General features: G+C 38.7%; 1 long non-coding RNA gene and 1 pseudogene across 1 annotated transcript; one reads left to right on the top strand and one right to left on the bottom strand.

The window, feature by feature from the left end:
• Nucleotides 1-751: 751 nt before the first annotated feature.
• Nucleotides 752-3,962, top strand: LOC117069459. The gene is made up of 3 exons (XR_004431551.1): nucleotides 752-2,300; nucleotides 3,625-3,771; nucleotides 3,868-3,962. It is a non-coding gene; the product is annotated as an uncharacterized LOC117069459 (long non-coding RNA).
• Nucleotides 3,963-8,851: 4,889 nt separating this feature from the next.
• LOC117071016 lies at nucleotides 8,852-13,394 on the bottom strand (annotated as a pseudogene).
• Nucleotides 13,395-21,234: the final 7,840 nt, after the last annotated feature.

Here is a 21,234-nt window from a genome sequence, read left to right as displayed (position 1 = left end):
TCACAGCTGCTGTCAGGAGACCCCTCTCCTACAGTCGCATTGTCCTCCTCTTGCGCTTTCAGACCCAGGGGTGGCAACAGGGTCCAGCTGAGGGTGCTTCTCCAGCCCTTGCTGGTCTCCATTGACCCTGTCCAGACGCTGTTACATGCCCCTTCATTAAACTCCCTTCACTCGCCCTCTTGGAGTATGCTGTCTGTTTCTTGCTGGGACTGTGATCAATACTAACAGCTACCCTGAGGAAGTGACTTTTGGTTGCAAATTATCTGAGAGAAGAATTTGGGAGAGGGGAAGAGAGTGTACTAGGTAATGAAGAACACTGTTGGCCGGAGTGAGCAGGACACATTTGAGAAATGAGAATGTGGCTGAGTATAGAGTAGAAGGGCCAGAGCGGTAGAGATGAGACTTGAGAGATAGGTCAGGGCCCAGATCCTAGGTATACAGCTGTGCAAGCTGTGCACTGCACAACTTCAAGCGGAGCTCCACACAAACTGTGAGACAAATGGAGGCCCTGCAGGGGCCAGACCTTGTTGGATCTTACGAGCCATGCTAAGGATTTGGATCTAGATTCTAAGAGCAATAAAAAACCACTGAAGAATTTTAAGAAGGGTGGGATGGGAGGGGGTAGAGAGAGAGAGAGAGAGAGAGAGGAAATCAAATTTGCATTAAAAAAATACCACTCAGCTTCTGTTCATTCAGGACAGAAGGCTCTGTGAGGAGAACTGCTTAAGAAGTCAGTGTTGTTGACCAAGTGAAAGAAAATGGTGGCTTGGACAGGGATAGCAGTGAAATGGAGGGAAATAGATCAACTTAAATATTTCAAAAGCAAAACAGTGTACTTGCTGGCAAATTGGATATAGAAGGTAAGAGGGAAAGAGGTGTTGTGGGTGACTCCATATGAATTCTGTTAGCTGGTTAGATGATGGAAACCCTCTTGAGCTTGGAGAACCAAGTCAGGATCAGTTCAGGGGCAAGGCTGTGACATTGGTTGCCTTGAGGTATCCAAGGGAGTCTTCAAATCCTGAAACGCTGCTGGGAGCATAACTGAGGCAAGGACTGGAAACTGCTGGATTTAGCAACTTGGAGATCATTGGTAGCCTTGGTTTTTTTTTGGTGGAGCAAAGAGTCAGATTGGGGTGGTCTGAGGACTGAGTGAGAGGTGAGCAGATGTTGTCAGTGTGGCTGGACAACATTTTTGAGACACTTGGCTGCAACAGGGAGGAGAGAGGCTGGGTGCTAGTTGACTGATGAGGATGTGGTGAGAGACGTTTTTTCTTTAATGGGAGTACATTCTTCATGAAAATTTAATGGAAATATAGAGCTTGCACGTACAAAAGAGAAAAAGGATCACTGAAAGTAAAGATTCCTGAGAAGGAGGGGATGATGGCATCCAAAAATAGGTAAGAGAACTTGCCTCAGATTGCTTTGATTGAACTTCTTTATTATAGGAGAGGGAAAGGAAGAGAGAATGCACGTGGATGTGGGTGGATTGTAGCTCTGAATGTGTGACTCTGAAGGACTTTCCAGATGGTGATTCCTATTGTCTATATGAAACATGAGACATCATCTAGACATCACCTGCTGAGACTGAGGGGTGAATGTGAGTGGATGTGAGCATGCATGTGCGTACACAAGTGTGTATGTGTGTGTCTGAGCTCCCATGCTCATCCAGAGTTTTAAAAGAAGCCTAGAAGATTTGACATAATATAGTATTAGGTAGAAAGTTGAAATTGACAGGACCAGGAGTCAGTTCCAATCCAGTGCCAGGCTTATGGGCAGGACATCAGCATTTATCGAAGAGAGCAGAGGAGGCTGGGGCTCCTTGAGCGTGGTTTCCATCTTTTCTCTTGCACCCCACCTGCTCCTTAGGGACAGCAGATGAGGAGAGAAAAACCTAAGGATATACTTAAAATGTTACTGTGATATTTATAGTGTTGTGATGAAAATAGAAAATCTGTGGATGTGGCTTAAGTGTGGGGAAAAGAAATTGATCACTCAGGGATCCTGTGCTTCTCTGAAAAGCTGATCTGTGAAGAATTCCTTGTTAAGATGTTAACACATGGATAAGTGATGTAAATATTTCAAGACCACAAGTTGAAGGGTTAGGACTTGAATTAAGAAGGCAAGTTCATATCTGTATATAACAGTGGGATGTTTTTAATAATATGTGCCATCTGTTGGAGAGGTATTATATAATTATTGCCAAGAAGAATCTAACTCCCCGGTCCTGATGCTTCCATGAAGAAATGTTAGCTCTACTCCTTAGGAGGAAACAGCACTGGAGAGACACTGTTGATTCCAAGGTAAAATGTTAGGAAGCCCCCTTGTCTGCAGGCTAATGCCCCGTCTCTTATCTGTCTCTACTGGCTCCAAAGCTAATCTTTTAGACTCCGTTTTTTTTTCTGTATCTCACTTGTGCAGATCATGAAAAGGAGAGGGGGTGATTTATAGCCCCCCCCTCAAACCAACCCAGCCACAATTAAGGGCCTGTTAGTGCCAGGCTTGGATTTTCATACATCATCTTATTTAATCTTAAAACACCTTGCAAGGCAAGTGTTTTTAATTCCAACTTATCTCATTTAATCCTTACGACAACCTTATGGGATCTATGCTATTAACCTTAATTTAGAAACAAAGAAACTGAGGCTTAGAGATGTTAAGTAAATGAAGTCACTCTGCGGGTGAGTGGCTGGCTTCAACCCGGTGTTTTGTTGAAGGCAAACAAAGCCCAGGCTCCTTCTCTATGCCACACTGTAGCTGCCAGGGACGCATTTTTCAAGGCCAAGTCTCAACTGAAGTTGTGAGATTTGGCGGGTCTGGAAGACCTCACTGGAGGTTGTGATTAAAGTTAGAGTCCAATTCTGTACCTGTAATGATGACTTCTCCCGCCTCTCCACAGCCCCTCCTGCACAGCCCCAAACCCTTGGAGGTGATTATTGAATGGAGCAAGACCTATGCTTTGACAGTGCAGATCACAATCACACTCATTCAGAAGTGAGTTAAGACCCCTACCTACCCTGCTTTTCTTGCTTCAGCCTGGTATATCTTCCTTAGGAAACTGGCACATACCTAGAGCCCCCTTTGTGCAGAACTCAGTGACGAAGGCCATGGGGATCTACGAAAGCAATGGGAGACACAGTGGCTGCTTTGCTCAGCTTTATTTCGGGACTTTGTGTGCATTTGAAACTAACATATTTTTCCAACAACACAAGCCCCTCCCAGGTTTTCCTCCATTTGCTGACAAATAACTTCCTCAAGAACAAAGACTGGGACCCAGACCCGAGTTTTTGGCTTGGCCTACGTTGGGCCCCCAAATGCCCTGTGGTCTCCTCTCCTCACTTCCTTTTATTTCTGCGGCCTGGAGAAGGATTTGAGCTCAGTGCAATCAGGAGCCTGCTTGGCTCAGGGCCACTGGGATTTGGACCCAGTTTCCTTCTGCAATCTCTCTTGTAACTCTCCAATTGGAATTTGTTTAAATTGTCTCTAGGTTGTACTGCCTTGCTTCAAAAGACTTGTTCCATTGTGGAATAAAAAGAGTTTTCATAAAATGTAAAGGCTTATGCAAATCGTGTCCTCTCACTACCATTTCTTCCTTCCTAACCTAATCCCTGCTGCCCTTGGCTGAAGTTCAGAGGCTTTAGAGTGGCCAGAGAGGAGCAGGAATCTGAAAGCAACTGTGACCTGGATCACTGCTTACTGAGCACTTACTCTGTGCCAGGAATGGTGCCAAGCTTGTTACCTCATTATCTCATTTTCCTTCTCAATACCCTTAGGGTAAGATGTTATTCATATTCTTATTTTAATAGAGATATTAAGTAACTTGCTCAAGAATACGTAGCTTCTGAAAGGGCTATGTTCTCCTGCTGGCAGAACTGGAAATCCAAGGCCTGTGAGTGCTGTGCTTTCCGGTGAGATGTCTCCTTAGCCAAGAACAAGGATAATGGGGCTTGAGAGTAGAAGAACAACAACAACAAAAAGAAAATATGAATCACCATGATGGGACTTCCTCAAAGAGGCACAAGACTCAAGACCATATCCTGGGTAGTGAAAAGGTATGAACTCTATGGTCAGAAAACTGGGTTCAAATATTGCTTCTGGCACTTAGAACTGTGCAACTGCAGGTAAGATATTCAACCTGTTTTAGCCCATTATTATTGCCATATTGCCGTTGTTGCAATAATAATAATAACAATAATAATTTCCAACAAATCTTACTATCTAGTTTATTTTTCATCTTTTATTTCTGGTGTATATATGAATGTACGGCTCTTGGGAAATGCTGCCAAAATGATAGATATTATTCGTAATTCAATCGTTTATTCAACAAGTATTTATTGAGTGACTACATGGTTATTTTATTGATTTTTACCCCACAGTTACAGTGCTTACAGCTTAAGAACATTTCAAGTACCTGCAAGAATGTTAGAAACTTAAAATTAAATTATTAATTCCAAGATAGAAAGCAAAATTTAATAAATGCTCAATTGAGTGTCTATTAAACTAACATTATGTCAACCAGTTAACTGTTGACAATGCAATGCTTTTATAATTATATATAAATAATAAATATAATACAGTTTACACCACAAAAACAAAACAAATTTAACTTGTTGATGGATACTTTTTTAAGTTTTAAGATAAAACCATGACTGTCAAATAAATATACAAAGTGAACATATGTCAAATATTTTATTTAACTTATTAATTCATGAGGACATCAGTAAGATGTTACAAGTAGTTCAAAGGAGAATTCAAAGAGCAGAGCTATATGTAGGTCATGAAACGAATTTACAAATAAATGCAAAATTGGCTTTTTCCATAATTGTTGGAGTGGAGTGGGAATCAATTGTTCCTCCACCAGACAGAACTAATTTGCATGTTTATAGACAAAAATTGTTTGCTTTATCATTTTATTTTTATAACTTACAGAGTCATAAAATAGCTCAAAGATACGAGAGGTCTAAACCACATAGCATTAGGTAAGCCAAAGTGGTATACTCTAGACAACGCATAGTTTTCCAATAAAAACATCCAGTAATCTCTTTGGTAGCTTTTAGTGCATTTCAAAGTCTTTCATAATTTTTTTCTAACTGTCTCCTTCCCCCCCTTGTGATTACATAATCTCAAAGAAAGACTTCTTGATCACAAAATAAGGCTGATTTCAATTAGGTTTAGCCTGATTGTTTACATAGATGCAGCAAGGATGTTAATTAGCATATCGTTTCTCTTAAGTTTGCCAATCTTTGCAAATCTTGAGCTATATAGTACTGAGCAACAACTAATGCCACAAAATTAACTTATGTCTGGGAGTTTTCATAAAAATCTCAGATGGGTTTAAAAGCCTCTACTATTTACTATCTTGAGGCTAGGAAATCAATTCCAAGAAACTCTCTATACCAAATTTCACCTGCAGTAACCTATGAATTTGGGTGAAATCCGTTTTTCTTAATGGTCCCTGAATATTCTAAAGTTACTGGTCTACTAGAAAATGACCTTTCTAGCCCTCTGAAAGCTAGGGACTCTGTCAGCCAGGAACCAGGCCAGCTTTCCTGGGAGGGCTTTAGAGGCACTGATTCTCTAAGTATAACCAATTTCTGTTTCTTAAAGCAAACTGGTGGGCATATCTGATTAAATGAGCACCATTCTCAGATATGACACTTCAGACAAGGCCTTGATTTCACTATCAATTTGTTTAATTATATTCTGGTGAAAAGCAGGACCAATTCCTACCAAAATTATGCAAATAGCTATATTGCCATGAAAAGTAAGGAGGTTCTTTAAGAGTTTCTGAATTTTGGGAACTGAATGAGAATCAGATATTTCAAATCTGTTTCTTGAAAAAAAAAAATTTTTTTTTTGAGACAGTTTTACTCTGTCACCCAGGCTGGATTACAGTGGTGCAGTCCCGGCTCACTGCAACCTCCGTCTCCTGGGTTCAAGCAGTTCTCTGCCTCAGCCTCCTGAGTAGCTGGGATTCCAGGCATCTGCCACAATGCCCAGCTACTTTTTGTATTTTTAGTAGAGAGCAGGTTTCACTATCTTGGCCAGGCTGGTCTTGAACTCCTGACCTCATGATCCACCCACCTTGGTCTTCCAAAGTGCTGGGATTACAGGCATGAGCCTCTGCGCCCGGCCCCCGCTCAAAAAAAATATTTTTAATTGTACTTTAAGTTCTAGGGTACATGTGCACAACACATGTTTCTTCAATACCTATTTATTGAGAGTTTTTAACATGAAGGGGTGTTGAATTTTATTGAAAGCCTTTTCTGCATCTATTGAGATAATCATGTGGTTTTTGGTTTTGGTTCTGTTTATGTGGTGAATCATGTTTATTAATTTGTGTATGTTGAACCAACCTTGCATCCCAGGAATAAAGCTTACTTGATTGTGGTGGATAAGCTTTTTGATGAGCTGCTAGATTTGGTTTGCCAGTATTTTGCTGAGGATTTTTGCATCAATATTCATCAAAGATATTGGCATGAAGTTTTCTTTTTCGTTGTGTCTCTGCCAGGTTTTGGAATCAGGGTGAGGCTGGACTCATAGAATAAGTTAGAAAGGAGTCCCTCCTCCACAATTGTTTGAAATAGTTTTAGGAATGGTACCAGCTCTTCTTTGTAGAATCTGGTAGAATTCAGTTGTGAATTCATCTGGTCCTGGGCTTTTTTTGGTTGGTGGGCTATTACTGACTCAATTTCAGAGCTCATTATTGGTCTGTTCAGGGATTTAATATCTTTCTGGCTCAGTCTTGGGAGGATGTATGTGTCCAGGAATGTATCCATTTCTTCTAGATTTTCTAGTTTATGTGCATAGAAGTGTTCATAATATTCTCTGATGATTATTGTATTTCTGTGGACTCAGTGGCAATATCCCCTTTCTCATTTCTGATTGTATTTATTTGGATCTTCTCTCTTTTCTCCTTTATTAGTGTGTTAGTGGTCTATCCTATTAATTTTTTCAAAAAAACAGCTCCTGGATTCATTGATCTTTGAATGATTTTCTGCATCTCAGTCTTCTTCAGTTTAGATTTGATTTTGGTCATTGCTTGTCTTCTGCTAGCTTTCAGATTGGTTTGCTCTTTGTTCTCTAGTTCTTTTAGTTATGATGTTAGGTTGTTAAATAGAGATCTTCCTAACTCTTTGAGGTGGGCTTTTAGTGCTATAAATTTCCCTCTTAATACTGCCTTAGTTGTGTCCCAGAGATTCTGGTATGTTGCATCTTTGTTCTCATTAGTTTCAAAGAACTTCTTGATTTCTGCTTTAATTTCATTATTTACCCAAAGGTCATTCAGGGGCAGTTATTCAATTTCCATGTAATTGTATGGTTGTGAGTGAATTTCTTAGTCTTGATTTCTAATTTGATTGTATTGTGGTCTGAGAGGTTGTTTGTTGTGATTTCAGTTCTTTTGCATTTGCTGAGGAGTGTTTTACTTCCAATTATGTAATCTATTTTAGAGTATGTGCCATGTGATGATGTGAAGAATATATATTCTGTTGTTTTGGGGAGTTCTGTTGATGTCTGTCAGGTCCATTTCATCCAGTGCTGAGCTCAGGTCCTGAATATTTTTGTTAATTTTCTGTCTCAATAATATGTCAAATATTGTTGGTGATGTGTTAAAGTCTCCCACTATTATTGTGTGGAAGTCTAAGTCTCTTTGAAGGCCTCTAAGAGCTTGCTTTATGAATCTGGCTACTACTGTGTTAGGTGCATATATATTGAGGATAGTTAGGTATTCTTGTTGAACTGAACCCTTTACCATTATGTAATGCCCTTCTTTGTCTTTTTTTTTTTTTTTATCTTTGTTGGTTTAAAGTCTGTTTTGTCTGAAACTAGGACTGCAACCCATGTCTTTTTCTGTTTTCCATTTGCTTGGTAGATTTGTTTCCATCCCTTTATTTTTAGCCTGTGTTGTCATTACATGTGAGGTGGGTCTTTTGAAGACAGCATACCAATGGGTCTTGGTTCTTCATACAGCTTGCCATTTATGTCTTTTCATTGGGACATTTAGCCCATTTACATTCAAGGTTATTATTGATATGTGTGGATTTGATCTTGTCATCATGATGTTAGCTGGTTACTCTGCAGACTTGTTTATGTGGTTACTTTATAGTATCACTAGTCTGTGTACTTCAGTGTGTTTTTGTAGTGGCTTGTAACAGTCTTTCCATATTCAGTGCTTCCTTCAGGAGCTCTTGTAAGGTGGGTCTGGTGGTAATAAATTCCCTCAACATTTGCTTGTCCCTCAGCATTTGCTTGTATAGGAAATATAGTGATTTTTGTACATTAATTTGGTATCCTGAGACTTTACTAAAGTTGTTTAAAAACTTTACTGAAGTTGTTAACGAATCTTATTTCTTCTTGCTTATGAAGCTTTATTTGACTGGATGTGAAATTCTTGGTTGGAATTCTTTCTTTGGGAATGCTGAATATTGGCCTCCAATTTCTTCTGGTTTGTAGGTTTCTATTGAAAGGTCCCACCATTAGTCTGATAGGCTTCCTTTTGTAGGTGACCTGACCTTTCTCTCCAGCTGCCTTTAACAATTTTTCTTTTATTTCAGCCTTGGAGAATCTGATGATTATGTATCTGGGGGATGATCTTTTTGTGAAGTATCTTAGGGGGTTTTCTGCATTACCTGAATTTAAACATTGGCCTCTCTAGCTAGGTTGGGGAGGTTCTCATGAATGATATCCTGAAATATGTTTTTCAAGCTGCTTACACTCTCCCTATTTCTTTAAGGGACACAAATGAGTCATAGATTTGATCTCTTTACATAATTTCATGTTTATTGGAGGTTTTGTTTGTTCCCTTTCATTCTTTTTTCTCTATTTTTGTCTGATTGTCTATTATCAGAAAGCCAGTCTTCAAGCACTGAGATTCTTTTCTCTACTTGATCTATTCTGCTATTAACACTTGTGATTGCATTATGAAATTATTGTAGTGTGTTTTTCAGCTCTGTCAAGTAAGTTACATTCTTTTCTATATTGGCTATTTTATCTGTCAGCTACTGCATTGTTTTATCATAATTCTTAGCTTCCTTGGATTAGGTTTCAATGTACTCCTGTATCTCAATGATCTTCATTCCTGTCCATATTCTGAATTCTATTTCTGCTATTTCAATCATCTCAGCCTGGTTCAAAACCCTTACTAGAGAGGTGATATGGTTGTTTAGAGGAAAGAAGACACTCTGGCTTTTTTAGTTGTCAGGGTTCTTGTGTTGATTCTTTCTCATCTTTGTGGGCTTATGTTCCTTCCATCTTTGAGGTTGCTGACCTTTGGATTTTTGTTCTTTCCTTTATCCTATTTGATGACTTTGAGGGTTTGATTTTGGTGTAAGGTGGATTCAGCCAGCTGGCTTTGTTTCTGGAAGATTTTAGGTGGCCAACACTCAGATCCTAACTTTGAGATTGCACACTCTAACTCTGGGGGACTTGTACTGGGCCCCAAATTTGTTCTCTGGCTCCTTGAGGTTAGGAATCTACTTTGTTGGTTGGGGGTGGGGAGCAAGGTGCTCTGACACTGCTGGTCACTGCACTCTAATGGGTGGTGTCAGCCAAAGCATTTCTTAGTGCAGTGACAGCAGGATCCTTCCTCATTCACACATGCCAGCAGCATCAGTAGTGGCAGCTGTGGCAGGGTGCTCATGGTGCCGGGGTGCCTGCCTCCCTGCAGGCGTTCACCACAGTGGCAGAGGCAATGCAGCTGTTGAGGACCCTGCTGGCAAATGTGTGAGCAGTCACACTGGTGGTGGTTTTGGCTTGGGGTAGGACACTGGTGGGCACAGGTCTGTGTGACTTCTCTGTGCTCTGTAAATAGGAATTGTCTAAAATCTGTTTCATTTCAGTTTACAAAAGCAGAGTTTACTTAATTGTCATGGGTTAAAGAAGTGTGAGAAGAGAGGGAAATGGCTTTCTTATAGACTCAGAAAACAGAACATTAAAACAAAAACAACAATATTCCAGATAATCCCAATAAAATTTCCCTTATCAGTATATTCAGTCCTATAATTAATTCTTGTTCCTCTGGATGTTGGGTTAGCAATCTCATGAAGCTGTCTGCTTCTCAACTAAAAAGAGTTCTAGAAATCATGCCTTAGCCCATAGGTGCAGTCTGAAAGTTGTGTAAGTTATGTTACATCAAAAGACTGTACCCAAGAGTCTATTCTTTGAAATGTCAATAGTTTGAAGTACCTAGTATAGTCCTTTTCCAGGAAGCTTTATTTAAGACATAAACTCTGGTCTTCACTTTATAGCATCACCTCAGGGATGTATTAGAGTAAAACAAAAACCATTTGTAGGTAACAAAGACATATGGCTGTGGTTAATTTCTTCCTTTTTTTCTTTTTTTAAGGGCTGTTTTGCTTTTAATGAAGGCAGATACAAAATGCATCAATGCAAAAGAATGTTTTATGTACTCATTAACATAGTGAGTAATGTAAATTACATTTTGATAATGCAAAATACAGTATGTTTGTCAGGCCTCAAAAAAGAAACTACAGAGTTAGCTGCAACTTAAGGTAACTAGAAAGGCTCCTTAAGTTGTTTTTACCCACCACCTTTATTATAATAGTTCTAAATTATATCTGGGGAGGGGATTAAAAAATAATACAAAGCTCTTTTCAGCTGTGGTTCAAAGAACTCTAGTGAAGCTGTATGGCAGTGACATTGTAGGACCATGAAGTTACCCCAGAAGTATTTCTAATAACGTAGACAGTTAAGAAGCTTAATAGTTTCAAAGTCTGGAAAGCAGCAAAAATATCTTAGAGAATTTAAAAACATTATAAACCCCTCTTCTCTCTTACAGAGACATTTTAAAGCATGGACATAACTTTAAGGATATTGAAAAAACATCAGTAGTTTTCATTAAGCTTCAATGAACACCCCAAGGCACAAGTGTTGAAAACGGTCTGTTTACAAAAATGTCACTGTGTTGTACTTTTGGAGGTACAGGTATACTGTACTTGCGGTGAGAGGACAACTTTATTCCTAGTTAAAAGCACCAGATGTGTCAAGCTCAGCTTCCATTTACACAGGATGCACCCCAAATCCCTACGATAGTGAATGGTTCAAGTACTAGACCACATTTCCAACATCTTACCTGTTTGCTTAGTTGGTACTGAGGTTCTTTTAAACCCTGTAGGTCTGTAGAATATTTTGAAAGGCCAGAACTACCCTGAAAATAGTCTTGAAATAATATAGAGCCTTTCTAAAAGAGCTCACTGGATACTTTAATAGCATTTACATAAAGAAATAAAGACGATAGCTGAGTTTCTTTCAAGTGAAGATGAAAAATAATGTAGAACTAGCACGTAGGCTAAAATGTTTGGTAGTCGATGTCCAAAATTGCCAAGCTTGTTAATATATATTTTTGGTAATTGCTATTGGCAATTACCAAAATAATTTTTTGTGTAAAATATACAATATGTTAACAGAACAGAAAAATCATTATTTTAGACCACTAACAGAAGAAAACCCACAGCAAGAGAAGCATCTATAGGGCAATTAAAAGTTAGGGAAGTTTACTACCTTTAGAATACATCAATACATTCGATTACAGAAATATTTCATTTTTAAGACTAGAGTGCTTTAATGTACTTTTAATAACAACCCAATCTAAGGAGACTTGGAGGCTTGTGAAAAAGACTGGTCCACCAAGATGCTGCATTTCTAGTGTAGGATGGATTAATACTTCTGTAAGAAGGAAGGAACTGAATCACCTCAGCATTGCTAAACGGCGTTTTTCTTTTAAACAGTAACTCAATCTCATGACTCACTTCACTTCACTAGTACAAAATTAGGCAGGAGAAGAACTAAGTTCACTGGTCGGACCCAGAAACAATGATTTGGCAACCTGTAGTCATTCAGCTCATGATGTGTGATGATCGGCAGAAAGCTGCTCAACTCTTGCTGTCCATTCCTTCACATCTGCAGAGGAATTTGATGTAACCACTTCTCTTTATCAACTTGAAGCTACATACAGGCAAAAAGGTCACAAACTGCAGGGTGGCTGAAATGGTCTAGGAAGAAGTTATGTTCCTCCTATAGAGGTGAATTAAGTAATACTTCCTGGGCCTTCTTTCCAAGCAGCCACTTGTCTTCAGCAGAGGATAACTGGCTGAGGTTGCCTATCTTCTGTCCTGGCAGAACCCAGTCAGCTGTGTTAAACGGACACCAGGAAGTGGTCATGGGGCTTTTAAGCTTTGGTTTGCCAGCTCTGTCTTCCTTGGGACTTCCTTCTTTGTATGGCGGCCAGATAAGCCACTCTGACAAAGAGCTGTTCTTTATGACTTGGAAGGAATCAGAAATTCTAGAAGGAACCATTACCTTTAGTGCCTTTGTTCTGTTACTTGTTTTCTAGAAGGACAGAGCCACATATTCAGGGAATCTTTATGCTTCTCAGGCTCAGGTTTTTGTTCCTCAGGCATCACAGTTTTATCTTTTCCTTCTTTCTTCAGAAGCCACTTGCACAGAGCTTCCTTCTCACAGTTCTCGTCATACACACACTCTGCAAAGCTTGTGCAGGGCTCATTGGCTTTGCACATCTCTCTACCTTACATGGATCCTGATGCTTCTGGACAAGCCAATCTTCAGTAACCATGCTGGGGTGGACAATGGTTTCTTGGCCTCCAAGTGGTCATTCAGGCACTTCAGATTGCCCAGGTTTCCAATCTCCACCCCCTTGGACTTGTTGCCCTGACAGTTGGTATGGGAGTTGGTCTTGACAAGTCAATCATTCACATTGTAGGACTGGCACAAGTGCTTAAACTTCTCATTGGTTTCACGACTGCCATTCTCAAGCTTTTCCAGCTTCTGGGGTTCCTAGGGAGTCACCAACCAATCTGATAGGTCTGTTCCATCTTGATCAGGAAGCTCTTGATCTTCAGTTTCAATGGAGAAAGAACTGGTAGTGGAATGGCTATTACACTTTTGATAACTTGGTTTTTCAGGAACTTCCTGTTGCTGACTCTTGAGGAGCCAGTTTTCTAAGCCCTTTAGGTTTTCCCAGACATTACTGAAGAAATTGCAGGCTCTGATAGAAGTCTGACTATTCTCCAAGGTCTGCTTTTGGGTGAGCCAGTCCAGACAACCACTGGCAGGTTTGCTTCCAAGGAGCCATTTGCTGAGAGGGACAGCTGTGAGGCTGGATTCTGCTCTTGCATTGGGATATAGCCTCTTTTCTCCAGGAAAGGCTCAATATTTGATGAACTAGCATGAGCCATCAAGTGCTCAGGAATTTGAATGGTTTTGAGAGACCCAAATGTGGTGACAGTCTGATGCAGAGCAGTTGTGTCTGCTTCAAAGAGTAGGATGGTTGAATATTCAGTCTTAAGGGTCAAACTGCCCAGTCTCTCCAGGCACACAGAGACTTGATTGGCTAGATCTTTGTTTTGGGTACACTCTAATCAATTATTCTTAATTATAGTCACCCTACTGTGCTATCAAATGCTAGAACTTATTCCTATTATCTAACTGTATTTTTGTATCCATTAGCCAACCTCTTTTTATCTCCTCTTTCCACTCTTCTTGGCCTCTGGCAACCATCATTCCACTGTCTACTGCTATGAGATCCACTTTTTTCGCTCTCATGTATGAGTGAGAACATGGAATATTTGTCTTTCTGTGCCTGGGCTGTTTTGCTTAACATAATGTCTTCCAGTTCCATCCATGTTGCTTCAAATGACAGAATGTTATTCTTTCTTATGGCTGACTAATATCCCATTGTGTATATGTACCACATTTTCTTTATCCATTCATCTGTTGATGACACTTACCTTGCTTCCAAACTTTGGTTAGTGTGAATAGTGCTGCAATAAACACAGTAGTGCAGATATCTCTTTGATATACTGATTTCCTTTCTTGTGAACATATACCCAGCAGTGGAATTACTGGCTCATATGGTAGTTTTATTTTTAGTTTTTTGAGCAATCTCCATACTGTTTTCCATAATGGCTATACTGGTTTACATTCCCAGCAACAGTGTCTATGTATGAGTTCCCCTTTCTTCATATCATCTCCAGCATTTGTTATTTTTTGTCTTTGATAACAGTCATTCTAACTGGGATGAGATGATATCTTATTGTGGTTTTAATTTGCACTTCTCTGATGATTAGTGTTGTTGAACATTTCTTCATACACCTACTGGCTGTTTGTATGTCTTCTTTTGAGAGATGTCTATTCAGCACATTTTAAAATCTGTCTATTTTTAAATCTGATTTGTTTGCTAAGTTGTCTGAGTTCCTTGTATATTCTGAATATTAATCCCTTGTCAAGTGAATAGTTTGCAAATATTTTCTCCCATTCTGCAAGTTCTCTTTTCACTGTTGTTTTCTTTGCTATGCAGAATCTTTTTAGTTTGATATAATTTCATTTGTCTATTTTTACTTTTGTTGCTTGTGCTTTTGATGTATTTTCCATAAAATTTTTGTACACATCAATGTCTCGAAACATTTCCCCCATGTTTTCTTCTAGTAGTTTCATAATTTTGCATCTTACATGTACATCTTTAATCAATTTTGAGTTGATTTATTGTAGATGGATTATTGAGAGATAGGAGTCTAGTTTCATTTTTCTGTGTATAGATACTCAGTTTTCTCAGCACCATTTACTGAAGAGGCTATCTTTTTCCCACTGAATGTTCTCAGCACCTTTGTTGAAAATCAGTTGGTTGTAAATACATGGATTTATTTCTGGGATCTCTATTTTGTTCCATATGTATCATCTTTTTATGCCACACCATGCCCTTTTGGTTACTATAGCTTTGTAGTGTATTTTGAAGTCAAGTAGCATGTTGCCTCCAGTTTTGTTCTTTTTGCTCAGGATTGCTTTGGCTATTTGGGGTCTTTTGTGGTTCCATATAAATTTTTAAATTGCCTTTTATATTTCTGTAAACAATGCCATTGGAATTTTGAAGGAGATTGCATTGAATCTGTAGAATACTTTTGGTAGCATGGTCATTTTCACAACATTAATCCTTCCAGTCCATGAACATGGTACGTTTTTCAATTTGTATTCTCTTTAATATCTTCCATTGATGTTTTATACTTTTCCTTATAGAGATAGTTCACCTCCTTGGTTAAATTTATTTCTGGATATTTTAATTTTTTAATAGCCATTTAAAAATGTGACTGCATTCTTAATTTCTTTCTCAGCTGGTTTGCTGTTGGTGTATAGAAATGTGACTGATTTCGTATGTTGATTTTGTATCCTGAAACTTTCCTGAATTTGTTTATTAGTTCTAAGAGGTTTTCTTGGTGAAACTTTCAGGGTTTTCTATATGTAAACTTATGTTGTTTGCAAACAGGATCATTTTACTTCTTTCTTTTCAATTAAAGTGCCTGTTATTTTTTTTCTCTTGCCTAGTTGCCCTGGACTTTCACTACTATGATGAATATTTTTTTTCTCTTGCCTAATTGCATTAGGACTTTCATTACTAGGATGAAGTGGGCATCCTTGTCTTGTTCTAGGTCTTAGAGGAAAAGCTTTCAGCTTTTCCCCATTCTGTACAGCTATGGGCTTGTCATATACGACCTTTATTGTGTTGAGGTATGATCCTTCTATAACTAGTTTGTTGAGAGTTTTTTTTTTTTTAATCGTGAAGGTATGTTGAAGGTCATCAAATGTGTTTTTTACATCTAATTGAGATGATCAGTTTTTGTCCTTCATTCTATTCATGTGATGTATCACATTTATTGATTTGTGTATGTTGAATCATCCATGCATCCCTGGGTTAAATCCCACTTGATCAGGGTGGATGATCTTTTAATGTGCTCGTAGTTTTTTTTTTTTTTTTTTTTTTGAGAATTTCTGCATCTATGTTCATCAGGGATATTGGCCTATAGTTTTCTTTTCCGATTGTATATTTGTCTGGTTTTGGTATCATGATAATGCTGACCTCATACATTGAGTTTGAAATAATTCTCTCCTCTTCAATTTTCTGCAAGAGTTTGAGAAGAATTAGTATTAGTTCTTTAAATGTTTAGTAGAATTCAGCAGTGAGGCCATCAGGTCCTGGGCTTGCTTTCATGGGAGACATTTTATTACTGATTCAATCTCATTACTTTTAATTGATCTGTTCAAGTTTTCTATTTCTTCTTGGTTCAGTCTTGGTAGGTTGTTTGTGACCCAGAATTTATCCATTTCTGCTAGGTTTTCCAATTCTCTGACATATAGTTGTTCATATAGTCTCAAGTTATCGTTTGTTATTTCTGTGGTGTCAGTTGTGAGGTCTTCTCTTTCATTCCTGATTTTATTTATTTGGGTCTTTTCTCTTTTTTTTTTTTTTTTTTTTGAGACGGAGTCTCGCTCTGTCACCCGAGCTGGAGTACAGTGGCCGGATCTCAGCTCAGTGCAAGTTCTGCCTCCCGGGTTTACGCCATTCTCCTGCCTCAGCCTCCGGAGTAGCTGGGACTACAGGCACCCGCCACCTCTCCCGGCTAATTTTTTTGTATTTTTAGTAGAGATGGGGTTTCACCATGTTAGCCATGATGGTCTCGATCTCCTGACCTCGTGATCCACCCGTCTCTTTTTTTCTTGGATAGTCTAGTTAATGGATTGTTGATTTTATTTATTTTTCAAGAAATTAACTTTTCATTTTATTGATCTTGTGTATTTTTTGTCTCAATTTTGTTCACTTCTAAGCCTCTGATTTTTATTATTTCTTTTCTTCTACTAACTTTGGGTTTGCTTTGTTTTTGCTTTTCTGCTTCCTTGAGATGTAGATTAGCTTGTTTATTTGAAATCTATGGCATTTACTGCTATAAACTTCCCTCTTAATACTGCTTTTGCTATATTCCATAGGCTTTGGTATGTTGTGTTTCTATTTTCATGATTCATGACATTTTAAAATTTCCTTCTTAATTTCTTCATTGACTCATCTGTCTAGTTGGTCCTCTTGCTTACATTCTTCTATTTTATATTTTTAAACATATTCCATGGGTAAGACTGATGTATATCTCCAGTTGAGAATTAATGATCTAGAATCCTCTAGATTCAAATTAAAGAAGTAAGGTTTTGGCTAAGTTAGCATTTCAAATAATAACTGAGTTTACAACTAATAATACTATACGCTATACTGCTATTGTCGAATATCAGGCAAAACATTGCCAGGATACTAATAAATACAGAAAAACTTGAAAGAAACCATTTCTTAAGAGTTTTGATCAGTGTTTTCCCTGAGGTGAAAACATAGGCTAAAAAAGTAAGAACATTGACAAATCCTCAGGGACTTCCCACAAATCATACAATTTCTGAAGTATTCATTTAACTTATACAGATTTCATCTGGGGCAGGCTGAATGTCTCTTCCGATATCTCTTCCCATGAAACTCACATCAAACAAACCCACTTATTTCTAATACTTCTCTTTTTATAAAGTAAAAGAGAAAACCTTGTCATTTTTTTTTCCCCAGGAGCTTTCTGGGAAATCTCAAAGATGGTTTCAGGTGTTAAAAATATCTTGAAAGTTTTATGGTTTTTTTCTACATTTAGGATGCTATATGGGGAAGGCAATTTTTTTTTTTAATACTTTAAGTTCTAGGGTACATGTGCATAACGTGCAGGTTTGTTACATATGTATACTTGTGCCATGGAAGGCAAAATTTTTAAAAGTTGTCAGAAAAGTGTAGACACTTGCTTAAGAGAGGCTATGGATACCAAAGAAGCAATATTTGGTTACCTATTTAATTAAAGTGACAATAAAACATTTAAAAATGTATACTAACAGCAATGGAGTTAGAAAAAACTCTTATCTCTTTCATAAATGAGGATTTTTTTCTCTTTAAATAACCAAAGACATTATAAAGTCATCGTAAAAGACAGCAAATTATTCTGGTAAGACACAGAATGTTTTCTCTCTAGGCAGAAAGAATTCTTCACTTTAATTTTGTAAAGTAAGCATAGTATTCTTCACAGAAAGTGAAGAATTACCATTCATATTGTAAACAAAGGCATTCATCAGTAAACTAGGGAAGCAAACCCATCAAAATAGAATGAACTTTCCTAAGATTTTAACACATTTCATCACTTCTTTTCAGACCGAGCTATCATCCACAAAGGCCAAGCTGAATCCACATTCCAAGTGGGGTCTTTCCTTATGCTCTTTCGTATTCTGGGACAAACTGACACCCGACATAAGGACCCATCTCAGGTCCAAAAGATCAAAACAAAATTTTAAAATAATTCTATCACATTACTTATATAAACATGCAATTTGTTCATCACTGCTATTCTCAAATTAGACAATAAACCAATATTTTAAAAATTCTCAGCTCTAATTTCTAATATGATATCGATAGTTATAATCTACATACATAGATAACCTTTGAGATCTGTAACAAGTCCCAAGGGTGTAAAATGGTTTGGAGACCCAAAAATTGGAGGACAGCTGCTCTTTTTCCATGAAATATCAAAACACATATACAGTTGGATCTCCCTGTCACTATTGCTTCTTAGTGGCAACCACTCATTAATCATAACTTTTAAACAAAGTAACTAACTTCTCATTTACAGAGAAAAGTGAGTGTGGGATGGATAATTGAGAACTTCCTGCAATACACAAGCATTACAGCAAACTAGAAAAGCTTGAAATAATTTTCTACAGCCATGCACATCTCTTTTACATGTTCTTAAAGTGGCAAAATTGAACATGTTCATTAACATTACTCATAGATATAGCCCCTCTAGAGCTTATAATTAATTTATTATATGGTACAGTAGTCTATCTTGCTTAGAAATTATGTGGATATTCTCTACATATCTAATAAATAACTCAATTTAATACCAATTCAAGGTTTTTCAGCTATCTAAGGATCTTGGAAATTATCTTTAAGTTGGCAGGCTACGAAACATAATTATTCTTGAAATAAAGTTTTGGAAATCATGAATCAATTTTGTTGGACACAAATTTATATTATGTACAAATAATGTTTGTGTGTTTGATCAGTAACCTGATAACTATAGGACAAAGCAAAGCCAAGTAGAATAAAATGTATGCTTCTATTATACTCAACACAGATAAATCAGAGAAGACATAACCGTTTTATTAAACCAAACATATTAAACTACAAGTGCTCCTTGATTTATGATGGAGTTATGTCCTAATAAACCCATTGTAAATGGAAAGTACTGTAAGCCAAAAACACTTCCAATGTATCATACTTTCTTTTTTCTTTCTTTCTTTCTTTTTTTTTTTTGAGACAGGGTCTTGCTGTATTGCCCAGGCTGAGTGCAGTGGTGCAATCATCTCACTGCAGCCTTGACCTCCTGGGCTCAGTGGATCCTCCCACCTTAGCCTCCTGAGTAGCTGGGACTGCAGGCACATGCCACCATGCCTGGCTAATTTTTGTATTTTTTGTAGATATGGGGCTTGTCCATATTGCTCAGGCTAGTTTTGAGCTCTAGGGCTCAATCTGCCCACCTTGGCCTCCCAAACTGCTGGGATTACAGGCATGAGCCACAGCACTCAGCCAATATTTTCAATTTGAGATGAGTTTATTTGGATGTAACTCCATTGAAACTGAGGAATGTACTGAATGAATATCACTTTTGTACCATTGTAAAGTTGAAAAATCCCAAATCAAACCACGGTAAATCAGGAACTGTCTGTAGCCTTATGTGCCAAAGATTTGCTGTAATTATGTGAACTTGGGCAGGGTGCAGTGACTCACACCTATAATCTCAGTGTTTTGGGAGGCCAGAACAGAAGGATGGCTTGAGCTCAGGTGTTCAAGTCTGCAGAGGGCTATGATTATGTCACTGAACTCCAACCTGGGTGACAGAATGGGACCCTGTCTCTCAAAGAAAAAAAAAAAAATAAGATGGAAGGTGGTCAGGGTGGCTCCTGCCTGTAATCCTAGCACTTTGGGAAGTTGAGGCAGGAGGATGGCTTGAGGCCAGCAGTTCGAGAGCAGCCTAAGCAACATAGAGAGACCTATTTTTACTAAATATTAAAACAGGTAGTCTCCACCTCTGGGGACAGCGCACAGCTGAAGTCCAATAGGGGAAGCAGCGGGAGCCGGTGCAGACGCGAACGACTCTGTCTGACAGCTTTGGGGAGAGCCGTGGATCTCCCAACACGGAGGTTGAGATCTGAGAACGGACACACTGCCTGCTCAGGTGGGTCCCTGACCCCTGAGTAGCCTAGCTGGGAGACATCCCCCACTAGGGGCAGTCTGACACCCCACACCTCACAGGGTGGAGTCACCCCTGAGAGGAAACTTCCAAAGAAAGAATCAGACAGGTACACTCGCTGTTCAGCAATATTCTATGTTCGGCAACCTCTGCTGCTGATACCCAGGCAAACAGGGTCTGGACTGGACCTCAAGCAATCTCCAACAGACCAACAGACAGTCCTTCTGACTGTCAGACGGAAAACGATCAAACAGGAAGGACACCTATACCAAAACCCCATCAGTACGTCACCATCATCAAAGACCAGAGACAGATAAAACCACAAAGATGGGGAAGAAGCAGGGCAGAAAAGCTGGAAATTCAAAAAATAAGAGTGCATCTCCCCCTGCAAAGGAGCGCAGCCCATCGCCAGCAACGGATCAAAGCTGGTCAGAGAATGACTTTGACGAGATGAGAGAAGAAGGCTTCAGTCCATCAAACCTCTCAGAGCTAAAGGAGGAATTACGTACCCAGCGCAAAGAAACTAAAAATCTTGAAAAAAGAGTGGAAGAATTGACAGCTAGACTAATTAATGCAGAGAAGATCATAAACGAAATGACAGAGATGAAAACCATGACACGAGAAATACGTGACAAATGCACAAGCTTCAGTAACCGACTCGATCAACTGGAAGAAAGAGTATCAGCGATTGAGGATCAAATGAATGAAATGAAGCGAGAAGAGAAACCAAAAGAAAAAAGAAGAAAAAGAAATGAACAAAGCCTGCAAGAAGTATGGGATTATGTAAAAAGACCAAATCTACGTCTGATTGGGGTGCCTGAAAGTGAGGGGGAAAATGGAACCAAGTTGGAAAACACTCTTCAGGAGATCATCCAGGAGAACTTCCCCAACCTAGTAGGACAGGCCAACATTCAAATTCAGGAAATACAGAGAACGCCACAAAGATACTCCTCCAGAAGAGCAACTCCAAGACACATAATTGCCAGATTCACCAAAGTTGAAATGAAGGAAAAAATCTTAAGGGCAGCCAGAGAGAAAGGTCGGGTTACCCACAAAGGGAAGCCTATCAGACTAACAGGAGATCTCTCGGCAGAAACTCTACAAGCCAGAAGAGAGT

This window comes from Trachypithecus francoisi, unplaced genomic scaffold (assembly GCF_009764315.1).
Source record: "Trachypithecus francoisi isolate TF-2019V2 unplaced genomic scaffold, Tfra_2.0 Lachesis_group3, whole genome shotgun sequence".
NCBI lineage: Eukaryota > Metazoa > Chordata > Mammalia > Primates > Cercopithecidae > Trachypithecus > Trachypithecus francoisi.
Note: the sequence above shows the minus strand (reverse complement) of the source record. Positions and strands in the feature narration are given on the sequence as shown.